The sequence below is a fragment of the Gossypium hirsutum genome, unplaced genomic scaffold (genome assembly GCF_007990345.1).
Source record: "Gossypium hirsutum isolate 1008001.06 unplaced genomic scaffold, Gossypium_hirsutum_v2.1 scaffold_29, whole genome shotgun sequence".
Classification (NCBI taxonomy): domain Eukaryota; kingdom Viridiplantae; phylum Streptophyta; class Magnoliopsida; order Malvales; family Malvaceae; genus Gossypium; species Gossypium hirsutum.
In genome coordinates, this window is record NW_024402773.1 from 159,454 (window position 1) to 172,500 (window position 13,047).

The window sequence follows — 13,047 nt, forward strand, 5'->3', positions numbered from 1 at the left end:
TAGGCCCCTGGTCGTGCGGGATCCTCGGGCACCATCGGCGACCTAGGCCCCTGGTCGTGCGAGAGCCTCGGGCACCATCGGCACCTAGGCCCCTGGTCGTGCGGGAGCCTCGGGCACCATCGGCAACCTAGGCCCCTGGTCGTGCGGGAGCCTCGGGCACCATCGGCACCTTCGTGCTTGGATGTACGGGAGCCTCGGACACCATCGGCAACCTAGGCCCTTGGTCGTGCGGGAGCCTCGGGCACCATCGGTAACCTAGGCCCTTGGTCATGCGGGAGCCTCGGGCACCATCGGCACCTTGCTGCCTCGGATGTGCGGGAGCCTCGAGCAGCATTGGTATGTTGGGTACGCTTTTCATTGTTTACGTGCGAAGTGCATGCTGTATTTGGGATAAATCGCTAAAAGCTTTGAGGCGGGCCCCACGGTGGATGTGAAAAGTGGCGGTGCCGCTGACTTTTCTATGTTTCTTGGTTCTTTGTTTCTACATGGATTAAGGGTTTCTTTCAAACCCTTTCGTCTTTTTGTTTTGCTCTACATGCATGTACGGTTTTCTTGGCATGTTATTTGTTCAATTTTATTTTCGACGCTTCTGTGTGCTTCGTCTTTCTCATCTCCGGAGTAGTTCCCTGTGGGTTTCTTGATGGGAATTATTTTCTTTCACCTGGGCTGATTCTTGTGGAGTAGATGTAGTCTATTAGCATCTTTTTAATCTTTTTGCTTTTATCTGGTTTCGTGTATTGGTTGCCTCTGCTTTTGTTTTTTTTCTCTTTCGCAAGTTTTAAAGCTTTTCTTTTCGTCTTTGTTAGATTAGTTTGTTGCGTTTCTTGTATCTCGTTTTCTTTTTGTCTTATTGTGGTCTGCTAGGTTCCACTGTCTCGAGGGTTTTTGGTCTCGGGGTCTATTTTCTCTTCTTTCTGGCCTTTAGTGGTTGCGTTTTTTTCTCGGTTGCCTAATGGAGGAAAGGCCCGATAGTGATACGACAATATCAACGGATGAGATAAATGTGCTCCTGGAAAAGTTGAAGTTCTCGGAAGAAGAATCGGTTCAAATTATGAGAACAAATGATGGAAAAACGTCAAAGGTTTCGAGTCATGGGCTGTGGGCAAGATTATGGCGACAGAGCATCCGAACAGAGAAGCGATGTATAGGGTGTTTAAGTCTCTTTGGTATACAAAAGAAGAGGTGGACTTTGTTGCATTAAAAGAAGGGGCTATCATAGTCAAGTTCGGATGCTTGGAGGATCGAAGCCGAATTCTCAATCTTATGCCGTGGTTATTCGACAAATGCTTATTCTCAATGGTACCATTTGTGAAGGGAAAGAACATAGCTTCTTATGAGTTTGGGTTGTCACCTTTTTGGTTAAGAGTCTACAATATCCCTATTGAACTCATGGATCGCCAACTGGCAGTGGAAGTGGGGAACGCCATAGGTGAGCTGGTGGCGATAGATTGGAAGGACAGAAATGGTGCGTGGACAGAATTCATGAGACTAAAAGTCAAAATCGATATTTCAAAACCATTGAGGAGGATTGTGAAGTTAGCGAGCAGATATGGTGGGGAAACGATAGGGGTTATAAAGTATGAAAGGCTCCCCGACTTTTGTTACGTGTGTGGGTTGATAGGACACACTTCTAAAAATTGTAAAGACAACAGGGAGGGTGCTGGGATAAATGACTTAAATGCCCAGTATGGAAGTTGGATGAGGGCCCCTTTTGTGAACCCGAACCAGGAGAGGAACATGAGGAGAAATGGGGTGGAAATAGTTAAGACAACAATCACTGCGAATGAGGACAAGGAGGAAAGTCAAACAAATTCAAGGGATGAAAGTGGGCAGTCTGCCCAGAAAGGAAATGAGAAGGGGGTGAAGAAGGCTCGATATCGACTTCACCTGTGGAAAAAAGAAGTCATAAGATTATACGTGACTGCATGGGACGGTTTAAGCATAAGAGGAAGCACATGAGGGGGCCAAATGGAATCAACAGTGAAGAGAGTCCATGCAAAGTTGTTAGGAGGAGATTAATGGAGAGTGTATCACCTTTTAAGGCGGTGGCTGGTGATCAGCCCCGCCAGGAACCATGAGGATAATATGTTGGAACTATCGTGGGGTTGGAAACCCTGTGGCAGTTCGTGATTTGAAGCAACTTCTCGTTGCAAATGATCCAGATATTATTTTCCTTTGTGAGACTAAAAGCAATGCTAACAAATTTGATTTTGTTCGTAGGAAATGTAGAATGGAGGGATGCTTGGCTGTGAACGCGGAAGGCAGAAGTGGGGGGCTGGTTATGATGTGGAAAGATAGCAAACAGGTCGAAATTCAAACCTACTCCAGCAACCATATTGACTCGTTGATCCATGTTGAGAATGATAGCCCCATTCGATTCACGGGTTTTTATGGTAATGCTGACCCTAATAAAAGACAGAGCTCTTGGAATATGCTTAGAAGGGTTGGTCAGACGGTGAATGAAAAGTGGATCATTGGGGGTGACTTCAATGCTTTACTTGATGAGGCGGAAAAAGAAGGGCGTAGGAGAAAGGCAACTGTTCTTATGGATGACTTCCGCTCTATTGTTGATGAGCTGTCAATGGTGGATTTGAAGACCGACAATGGGTGGTTCACCTGGGTCAACAACAAGGAGGGCACAGCCAGGGTTAAAGAAAGGCTTGACCGATTCCTTATGTCCGCCAATGTTGTGAACAGCTTCCTTTTCCTGGAAACCAGGGTGATTCGGCAGTCCAGCTCTGACCATGATGCTATCAGTTTAGACACGGAAGGTAGGAGGCCGAGAGATGGTCTTAGGGATCCTAGACTATCTTTTAAGTATGACGTCTGCTGGGCTAGAAATGAGGAAGCTAAAATGATTATCAAGGAAGCTTGGCAGCGTGGTTCCCAGGATACTTTGGAGAAGATTTCAATTGTAGGCAACGAGCTTGGAAGGTGGCAGTATAAGAAGCTTAAGCAAATGCGGAATCAAATTGGGTCGCTGCAGGCGAAGATAAATAGTAGGATTGATGGCCAGGAGAGCAACCATGAGGGTAATAAACTCAAAGCTATGCGTTTAAAGCTTGGCAATTTACTGGATATTGAGGAGAAATTCTAGGCTCAAAGGTCGAGGGTTATGTGGCTAAAGGAGGGGGACCGGAACACTCGGTTTTTTCACGTTAGAGCTACTAACAGGAGGAAAAAAAACAACATTGCTAGACTAAAAGACATCAACGACTACTGGAGGGATAACACTGTTGATATTTGTAAAGCCATAAGGGAGTATTTTCAACTCTTGTTTAAGTCAAACTTAAATTCTAATAGTGTGCTTAACCTGGACTATATAGAGAGATGCATTTCAGGGGAGGTTAATGAGTTTTACAGAGAACGAGATCAAGGAGGCCTTTAATCAAATGGATCCTAGGAAAGCTCCGGGAATTGACGGATTGTCGGGAAATTTCTTCAGAGAAAATTGGGACGTTGTTGGAGAGGACGTTATTAATCTGTTCCTTGATATTCTTAGGGGAGATAAAAATGTGGATTGTTTAAATGATACTATAATTGTTTTAATCCCTAAAATTAAAGAGCCAGTGGACATGACTAATTTTAGGCCCATTAGTCTATGTAGGGTGATATACAAAATTGTTGCGAAAGTGCTTGCCAACCGGTTGAAGGAAACGCTTCCGTTATGCATTAGCCAAAATCAAAGTGCTTTTGTTCCGGGGAGGATGATCCATGATAACGTGTTGATTGCCCATGAGCTAGTCCATTATCTCCAAAGTGCGAAGAATGGTCCAAACAAAGGATTCGTTATGAAGCTCGATATGAGCAAGGCATACGATCGAGTGGAGTAGGATTTCATTGAGAAGGTGATGAAAAAGATGGGCTATGCCGATGCTTGGGTGACGAATATCATGAAGTGTGTCCGATCGGTTCATTACGTGGTGAAGTGCAATTCTACTCTTTCTGAAAAAATTGTGCCGGAAAGAGGCCTTAGACAGGGGGACCCTCTATCTCCTTATCTCTTTTTATTTTGTATGGAAGCTTTTTCAAAATTGTTGATTCGTGCTCAGAATAATAATTTGCTTAAGGGTATTCGGGCTAGCATAAACGGGCCTCGTATTAATCATCTATTTTTTACCGATGACGCTCTTCTTTTTGTTCGGAATAAAAAAAGAGATGTCGAGGAGGTTGTTAATATTTTGGATTTTTTTAATAGGGCGTCGGGCCAAGAGGTTAATAGGGAAAAATCTATGATTATGTTCAGTCCAAAAACTCCGATGGATTGTAGGCACCTTTTTAGCTCTATGCTTGGCATGCGTACTGTTGATAAGTTAGATGGTTATCTTGGATTGCCTCTTCCTGTTAGTAGAAAAAATCATTTGCATTTACTAACATTATCAAACGGTGTACATGCAGAGTCAGGAGTTTGTCAAAACACTTGCTTTCATACGGAAGGAAAGAGGTTTTCATCAAGTCAATTCTGCAAGCTATTCCGACATATGCGTTCTCGGTCTTCTTGGCTCCAAAAGGCATTATCGAGGAAATCCACACAAAAATGAGTCGTATGTGGTGGAATAACAATGACAAAGCTCGCGGCTGGGCCATGATGGCTTGGTAAAAAATGTGCTATCCAAAGGGAATGGGAGGCATGGGCTTTAGGGACCTACAGCTGTTCAATTTGGCTTTGCTGGGCAGACAGGTCTGGAGGCTTATGACGCACACGGATACATTGTGTTTCAAAGTGTTAAGTGCCAAGTATTTCCCAAATGGCGATGTGTTCAGTTACAAACAGGTGATAAACCCTCGTTCACATGGACGAGCATTGCTAAGGCGGTTGATGCTCTCAAGGATGGTTTCCTTTGGCAAGTATGCGATGGCAACACGATCGATATTAGGAAGGATCATTGTGGAGTTGATGGAATTCAAGGTGAGTCAGTTTGTCGGTCTCCTTTTAATCATGACGAGAGAGTGGTCAAGGATCTGTAGGACCATAATTCCAAGCGGTGGAATAGGGAAAGGATAATCGAGATTTATGATGAATGTTTGGGGGAGTGTATTTGCAATTTGCCCATTCCCCATAATGGTATTAAAGACACGAGGGTGTGGATGCAAAACCCGCATGGACTTTACACGTCTAAGTCAGCTTATTCATGGCTGCTTCTTAAGAAAGTGGGTTTAGGCCCTCACAGATTTTTCTGGCGCGCCTTATGGAAGCTTCAGATGCTCCCGAAGATCAAAATCTTTAGCTGGAGGATTGGTCACAACATTCTCCCCACGTTCGACAACATTGCTCGCATCCCTCAGGGTTTTCAAAACATTTGTCCGAGATGCAAAGACAGAGAAGAAACGCTAATTCATGCCATGAAAGACTGTCAAAAGGCTCGTGAGATTTTGGCTGCTGGTGGGTTAAACAATAGACTGCTCACTGGGGAATACACCAACTACATCGATTGGTTGGAGGATGTTTTTCGTGTGCTGGATAAGAAAGCTGCTGCTGATTTCTTAACTCTGCTTTGGAACAGCTGGAATGATAGAAATAATATGCTTTTCAAAGGGAAAATGGATGAAGCGGTGACGGTCTGGGAAAGGGCGACCATGTTAAGCAAGGACTTTCGCATTTATAATCTGACGGAGCCAGCTATTATTCCTCCGACTTTGACGATTAAAGAATGGAGAAAACCCCCTCTGGCTACATCAAAGTGAACGTGGACGCTGCTGTTATTAATGGGAGCAGTGGATTGGGCGCTATCGTGAGGGACCAAGATGGCTTCGTTATTGAGGGATGCTATAAGTTCGTTGATAAAGCTATGGATGTAAATTGGGCAGAGTTGGAAGCGCTTAAAAAAGGCTTAAACCTGGCGGCTAGATTAAAAATCGCTCGGCTTATTGTGGAATCTGACAGTGCTGGGCTCGTCAATTCGGTCAACAAGCGGAATAAAGATATTATTGTTTTTGGACAGCATATTAAGCATACTTGTAGTGCTTTTAAGTTTTTTGATTCTGTCCATGTTAATTGGATTAGTCGTACTAGCAATAATGCTGCTGGTTTACTTTGTCACTTAGCCGTTAGGAACAAAGTTGATTTGTATTTTGATATGGATTATCCGACGGATATCCATGGTTTGATTATTAAAGATGCAATAAGATGAGGTTGACTTTTGGTCGTTTTCTTTCAAAAAAAAAAGAATGTCGCCTGGTAGCAGCAGCAGCGAGCGTAGCGTGATTTTGAATTTTCTCCAAGATTCAAGCGACTTTCTTCTTGATTTCGTCTATGTGTCTGCCTATTATTCTTTGAATTTTATGGCAGTCTTGTGGTGTTGAGTGTATCTTTGTTGTTTTTGGTTTTATTTTATTTTTTTGTGTCTTTCTTCGGTGGATTTGCGGTGCCGGGGGACCGACGTGACATGTTGCTGTTGAAGTCTGGCGTTAGGTGGGGATTTTCAGAGGGTTTCTTGGCTCTGTGACGTTTCGTTGCTTTGCATGGCCAAGGCGTTCTTGCGACTTTATGTGTTTTAGCGGTGAAGGGCCATTCGAGGTGGTACGGGCGATACATACGTGGCTCGTCACGATCTCTGCTAGCATCGTCAGACCCTGTTTTGATGGGATTGTTTCATTGGAAGCAATAAGGTTTTGTCGTTTCTTTTGTCTTGTTCATCTATTTTATTGATTTTCTTTACGTTCAGTGGGTTGCATGGGTCTTGCATGGATTGTTTCGTCTTGCATGCATTCCATTTGTGGTATTTCTTATTTTCTTTGACTTTTCAACGTTATTCAATCTGAGGGTTTCTTTATGTTTTAAGAGGCATAATATGAATGCGGAGGATAAGTTTTAATGATTTTCCGTATTTGTTCGATTTAGTTGATTTTGTTATAATAGCTATTAGGTTTTCTGGGTTTTCTTGGACTGCTGGTGTTCGGTTGCAGTTTTTCTGGTGTTTTCTTGCTAGTTTTCCTTTCCTTGATACTCGGGGATGGGGGTTTGATGGGGGGTGTTTGTTCGTAGCTTGAGTCGGGGTGTTCCTGGCTGTTGTTGTTTTGCTGTGTTTTTGCAGGTTCTTGGAATGTTTCTTTGCTCTGTTCCCGGTGGCGGATTTCGGGGTTCTGTTTTTTCTTTTCTTGGGGTGTTTCTTGTCGAGGTTGGGGGAGGCGACAATAGCAACAATGTTCATCAGTCTCCTTGGCCCTCGTTTAAGGTAATAGTCTCGTGAGTTTTCGTTTGCAAATGAAGTTTATGTGCTGGAATTGTCGCGGTTTGGGGAACCCCGCAAAGCTAAGGGAGTTAAAACAACTTTTTGCAGCTAATAATCCTGATCTCACTTTTCTTAGCAAGACAAAAATGTCTGCCAATGATTTTCGTAGGGTCCAAAACAAATGTAGGATGCAGAATGGGTTAGCGGTTAATTCTGAAGGACGGAGTGGAGGTCTTACGCTGATGTGGAGGGATGGGATGAATGTCTCTATTCAAAACTACTCTAAGCATCACATTGATTCAATGGTAAAACTGGAGAACAACAAAATTATAAGGGTTACTGGATTTTATGGGCATGCGAACCCGAATCTTAGGAGTAGCTCATGGGATATTTTGCGGAGGGTTGGAGAGTCCGTTAGGGAGGAGTGGATTGTCGGGGGAGATTTTAATGCTATTTTGAACGATGCTGAGAAAGAAGGTGGGCGTAGGGGTGTGAGGGCGCAGATGAATGAGTTTAAAGAGGTTATGGACGAACTGGCTCTTGTGGATATTAAACCTGACAGTGGTTGGTTTACATGGGTTAATAATAGAAGTGGGGGGTTTGATAAAGGAAAGAATCGATAGGTTTATTAGCTCGGTTTCAGTGGCTGAAAAATTTTCTTTCATATCTACCAAGGTGGTGAGACAAACCCAGTCGGATCATGATGCGATTATATTAGACCTGTGGGGTCCAAAACCGAAGGATTATCCAAATGATAAAAGATTGTGCTTCAAGTTTGATGTTTGTTGGGCGGGTGATGTGGAAGCCAAAAATGTTATTGAAAGAGCTTGGAACAGGGATGCTACTGATTTTGGGGAGAAGATTGAAAGAGTTAGGTCGGCCCTTGGTCCTTGGCAGAGGAAGAAATATGGAAATTTGAAGAGGGACATGCAAAAGTTGGAGAAACATATAGACTGGATCATTGACTCTGTTAGTAGAGAGGAAAGTGGGCGCACGTTAAAGGAGACTCGGAGAAGGCCTGACTTTCTCTATGCTAGGGAGGAAAGTTACTGGGCACAAAGGTCGAGGTCAAATTGGCTTAGGGAGGGAGATAGAAACACTAGGTATTTCCATGCTAAAGCCACTGGTCGGCTAAAAAAGAATGTTATAGAGAAGCTTAAAAATGCGGAAGGGCAGTGGGTGACGAACAGTAAGGATATAAACAAGGTGGCTAAAGAGTATTTTGTGAAACTGTTTCGGTCAAATGGCCAAAATGCTAATATCCAGGAGATGGGTTTTATTAAGGACTGTGTGACGAGGGAAACTAATGAATGGCTTTGTATGGACTACACGGAGAAGGAGGTTCTTCAGGCTATTAAGCAGATGAATCCCAATAAAGCCCCCGGAATTGACGGGTTATCGGGAAGTTTTTTTAAGCATCACTGGTACATTGTGGGAAAAGATACTATTAGCTACTGTTTGGAAGTTCTTAACGGGAACAAAAATATCTCTAGTGTTAACGAAACTATGATCATTTTAATTCCTAAAATTAAATCCTTGTGAGCTCACTAATTTCTGCCCTATTAGCCTTTGCAGGTTTGTTTACAAGATCATCTCTAAGGTGCTTGCTAATCGGCTAAAAGCTGCCCTGCCCAGTTGTATTAGTCAAAATCAGAGCGCGCTTGTGCCAGGGAGGATGATACATGATAATGTTCTGATAGCGCATGAACTCCTCCATTATCTTCAAAGTTCTAAAAACGACCCTAATAAAGGACTCGTTGTCAAGCTTGACATGAGTAAAGCATATGACCGAGTGGAGTGGAATTTTATTGAAAACGTAATGCAGAAGATGGGTTTTGCGGATAAGTGGATTGCTAAAATTATGGAATGCGTTCGCTCGGTTACTTATACGGTCAAATGCAATAATATTCTCTCTGATATTTTTGTGCCTGAGAGGGGCCTCCGTCAAGGGGATCCACTCTCCCCTTATTTGTTCTTATTTTGTATGGAAGCATTTTTGAGAATGCTTATCCATGCACAGGAGAACAACACCTTAAGAGGCATCCGGGCTAGTAGGGAAGGCCCTAGAATAAATCACCTGTTCTTTGCTGATGATGCTCTTCTGTTTGTCAGGAATAAAAGGAGCGATATTGAATGTCTTGTTAATATGCTTGATATTTTTTCTAACATTTCAGGTCAAGAAATAAACTTTGACAAGTCAATGATCTTGTTTAGTCCCAATACTCCAAGAGCTCAACGAACACTCTTTAGTGATCTGTTAGGCATGACGGTGGTGGAAAAACTAAACAATTATCTTGGCCTTCCTATTCCTATTGGTAAGAAGAAAATAGAGGCTTTCAAAGAGATCACTAATAGAATGTCTTGTAGGATAAACAGTTGGACAAAAAGGCTACTATCTTTCGGGGGAAAAGAAGTCTTCATTAAAGCGGCCCTTCAATCTATTCCTACGTATGCTATGTCAATTTGTTTGGCCCCCAAAGGCGTTATTGATGACATTCAAGCCATGCTGAGTAGAACATGGTGGTCGGGTAAAGACAAAGGTGGATTCTGGACAATGATCCCATGGAAAACTTTGTGCAAACCGAAAGGCATGGGAGGCCTTGGAATTAGAGACGTTAGACTGTTTAACCTTGCTCTCTTAGGGCGTCAAGTGTGGAGACTTTTAAACAATACAGATTCTCTTTGTTTCAAAGTGCTATCTTCGAAGTACTTCCCTGATGGGAATATTTTCCATGCTAAAAAAGTTGACAAAGCTTCTTTCACTTGGTCAAGCATTGCTAAAGCGGTGGAAGCCTTTCAAGATGGCTTTGGGTGGCAGGTTGGAAATGGAGAGAAGATAAATATTTGGTCTGATAATTGGGGGATGGAAGGGCTTAATGGGGCCGCGGTCATCAGCAACACTCTCAACCATAGTGAAAAGTTTGTGAAAGATCTCTGGCACTTGGATAGAAGAAGCTGGGATGAGAATAAAGTTAAGCAAGCGTATGGGCAAGACTGGGGTGATAAGATTTGCGACATACCCATTGGAGATGAGGGTCAGGAAGATAAAATAATATGGTTTCATAATACTCATGGATGTTTTACTTCAAAGTTTGCCTACTCGTGGCTGTTGTTGAAAGAAATGGGATGTGGTCCTCACAGGTTTTTTTGGAGAGATCTATGGAAACTCGACACTTTACCGAAGGTTCGTGTTTTTACGTGGCGGGTGGGACATGAAATTCTTCCGACAAATGGAAAGATAGCATCCATCAGACCAGGATTTAACAAAGGATGCCCGAGATGTGGAGCCGAGTCGAAACATTGCTTCATGCGCTAAGAGACTGTCCAACGTCGAGAGCTGTTTTGTCGTTAGGAAGCTGGTCCAGGAGCTTTATTTCTAAATCCTATGATCATTGCATTGATTCGTTTGAAGACTTGATGCGTGTTCTTGACAAGAGAGCCATGGCTAACTTAATGACAATTTTATGGAACTGTTGGAATAACAGAAATAACTTCATCTTCAGAGGAAAAGAAGATGAGGCGCAGCTCATATGGGAAAGGGCAAGCAACCTGAGCAAGGAGTTCGGGATATGTAATATGCTGCATGAACCATTACTCTCACAAAATATAGCGGAGAAGAGATGGGTTAAACCTCCGAAAGGTTTTTTAAAAATAAATTTTGATGCTACAGTTGGGGAAACCGAAATCGGGTATGGGACGGTAATAAGAGATGAAGAAGGCTTTGTTTTAGGTGGCGGTGGGGGTTTTAAAGAGGGCAGACGGTCGGTGGAAGAGGCCGAATGCGTGGCCTTTGAGCAAAGTATTGACGTGGCACGCAAATTAAACATAAAAGACCATGTGCTTTTTGAGACGGATCATGCTGGGCTGGTCAACAGGATTAATAATTTGGCTAATGACGTCACGATCATATGCGCACGGCTTAAGGATTGTACTGTAGCTTTCACATTTTTTAAATCTGCCAGTTTAATTTGGACTGAACGGTCTGGTAATAATGTAGCCTATTTAATTTGTAAGAATATGTGTAGTGTGGCTAAAAATTGTTTTTTTATATGGATTATCCTTCGAAAATCCATGATGATGTTATTGGTGATGTTACTTAATAATATGTGTTGACCTTTGTGGTCGTTTTTGCTAAAAAAAAAAGAATGTCGTCTGGTAGCACATTGACCAAGTTTTTTTAGCTCTTTAGGGGGGAGGTGATATTGAGCGAACAGGGGTTGTCCAGGGCACTGCCCACGCCCATCTCATGTCCAGACGTCGGTGCCCCCCATCGCCGGTTAGGTTCCCAGCGGTGCTCCGGCGATCCATTCCAGCGGTGCTCCGGAGAGCTTTCCCGGTGGTGCTCCGGTGAGCCATCCCCGAATATAGAAAATGATGCTACGAGTCGTCCCGGTCCCTCCCCCAGGTCCCTCCCCTTTTGAATCATCCCGGTCCCTCCCCTTTCGGAACAAGAGCCTCGGCACCTTGGGCCCTTGGTCGCGCCGGAGCATCAGGCACCATTGGTAACCTAGGACGTCGTTGGTCCCGGAGCATTGGCACATTGCTGCTTGGACGTGCTGGAGCCTTGGACGCCATCGGCAACCTAGGACGTCAGTGGTGCGAGAGCCTCGCGAGCATCTAAACCTTGGTGCCTTGGATGTTGCGGGAGACTCGGACACCTCGGACACCATCGGCAAACTAGGCTCTTGGTTGTGCAGGAGCCTCGGTGACCATCAGCACCTTGGTGCTCGGATGTGTGGGAGCCTTGGGCACCATCGGCACCTTGGTGCAAGGATATGCGAGAGCCTCTGCACCATTGGCAACCTAGGACCTTGGTCGTACGGGAGCCTCGAGCACCATCGGCAACCTAGGCCCTTGGTCGTACGGGAGCCTCGGGCACCATCGGCAACCTAGGCCCTTGGTCATGCGAGAGCCTCGGCACCATCCGCAACCTAGGCCCTTGGTCGTGCGGGAGCCTCGGACACCATCGGCAACCTAGGCCCTTGGTCGTACGGGAGCCTCGGACACCATCGGTACCTTGGCGCTTGGATGTACGGGAGCCTCGGACACCATCGGCAACCTAGGCCCTTGGATGTGCGGAAGCCTCGGACACCATCGGCAACGTAGGCCCCTGGTCGTGTGAGAGCCTCGGCATCATCGACAACCTAGGCCCTTGGTCGTGCGAGAGCCTCGCACCATCGGCAACCTAGGCCCCTGGTCGTGCGGGAGCCTCGGGCACCATCAGCAACCTAGGCCCCTGGTCGTGCGGGAGCGTCGGGCACCATCGGCAACCTAGGCCCCTGGTCGTGTGAGAGCCTCGGGCACCATCGGCACCTAGGCCCCTGGTCGTGCGGGAGCCTCGGGCACCATCGGCAACCTAGGCCTCTCGTCGTGCGGGAGCGTTGGGCACCATCGGCACCTTTATGCTTGGATGTACGGGAGCCTCGGACACCATCGGCAACCTAGGCCCTTGGTCATGCGGGAGCCTCGGGCACCATCGGTAACCTAGGCCCTTGGTCATGCGGGAGCCTCGGGCACCATCGGCACCTTACTGCCTCGGATGTGTGAGAGCCTCGAGCAGCATTGGCACCTTGGTGCTTGGTTGTGCGGGAGCCTCGGACACCATAGGCAACCTAGGACGTTGGATGTGCGGATGCCTCGAGCAGCAAGGGCACCCTGGTGCCTCGAGCAGCAGGGGCACCCTGGTGCCTCGGATGTGTGGGCTAAAGAAAAGTGTCCCCGTTTCAGACATACGAATGTTTCCTGGTAGCAGATTGACGAAGTTTTTTTAGCTCTTTATGGGGTAGAGATCCGCTGCCCCCTACGTGGCCCCCCCTCGAGCCCGAGGTGGGATGCGTCCGCAGCCCCCACGGGGGTCGGATAGTCCCGCAATGAC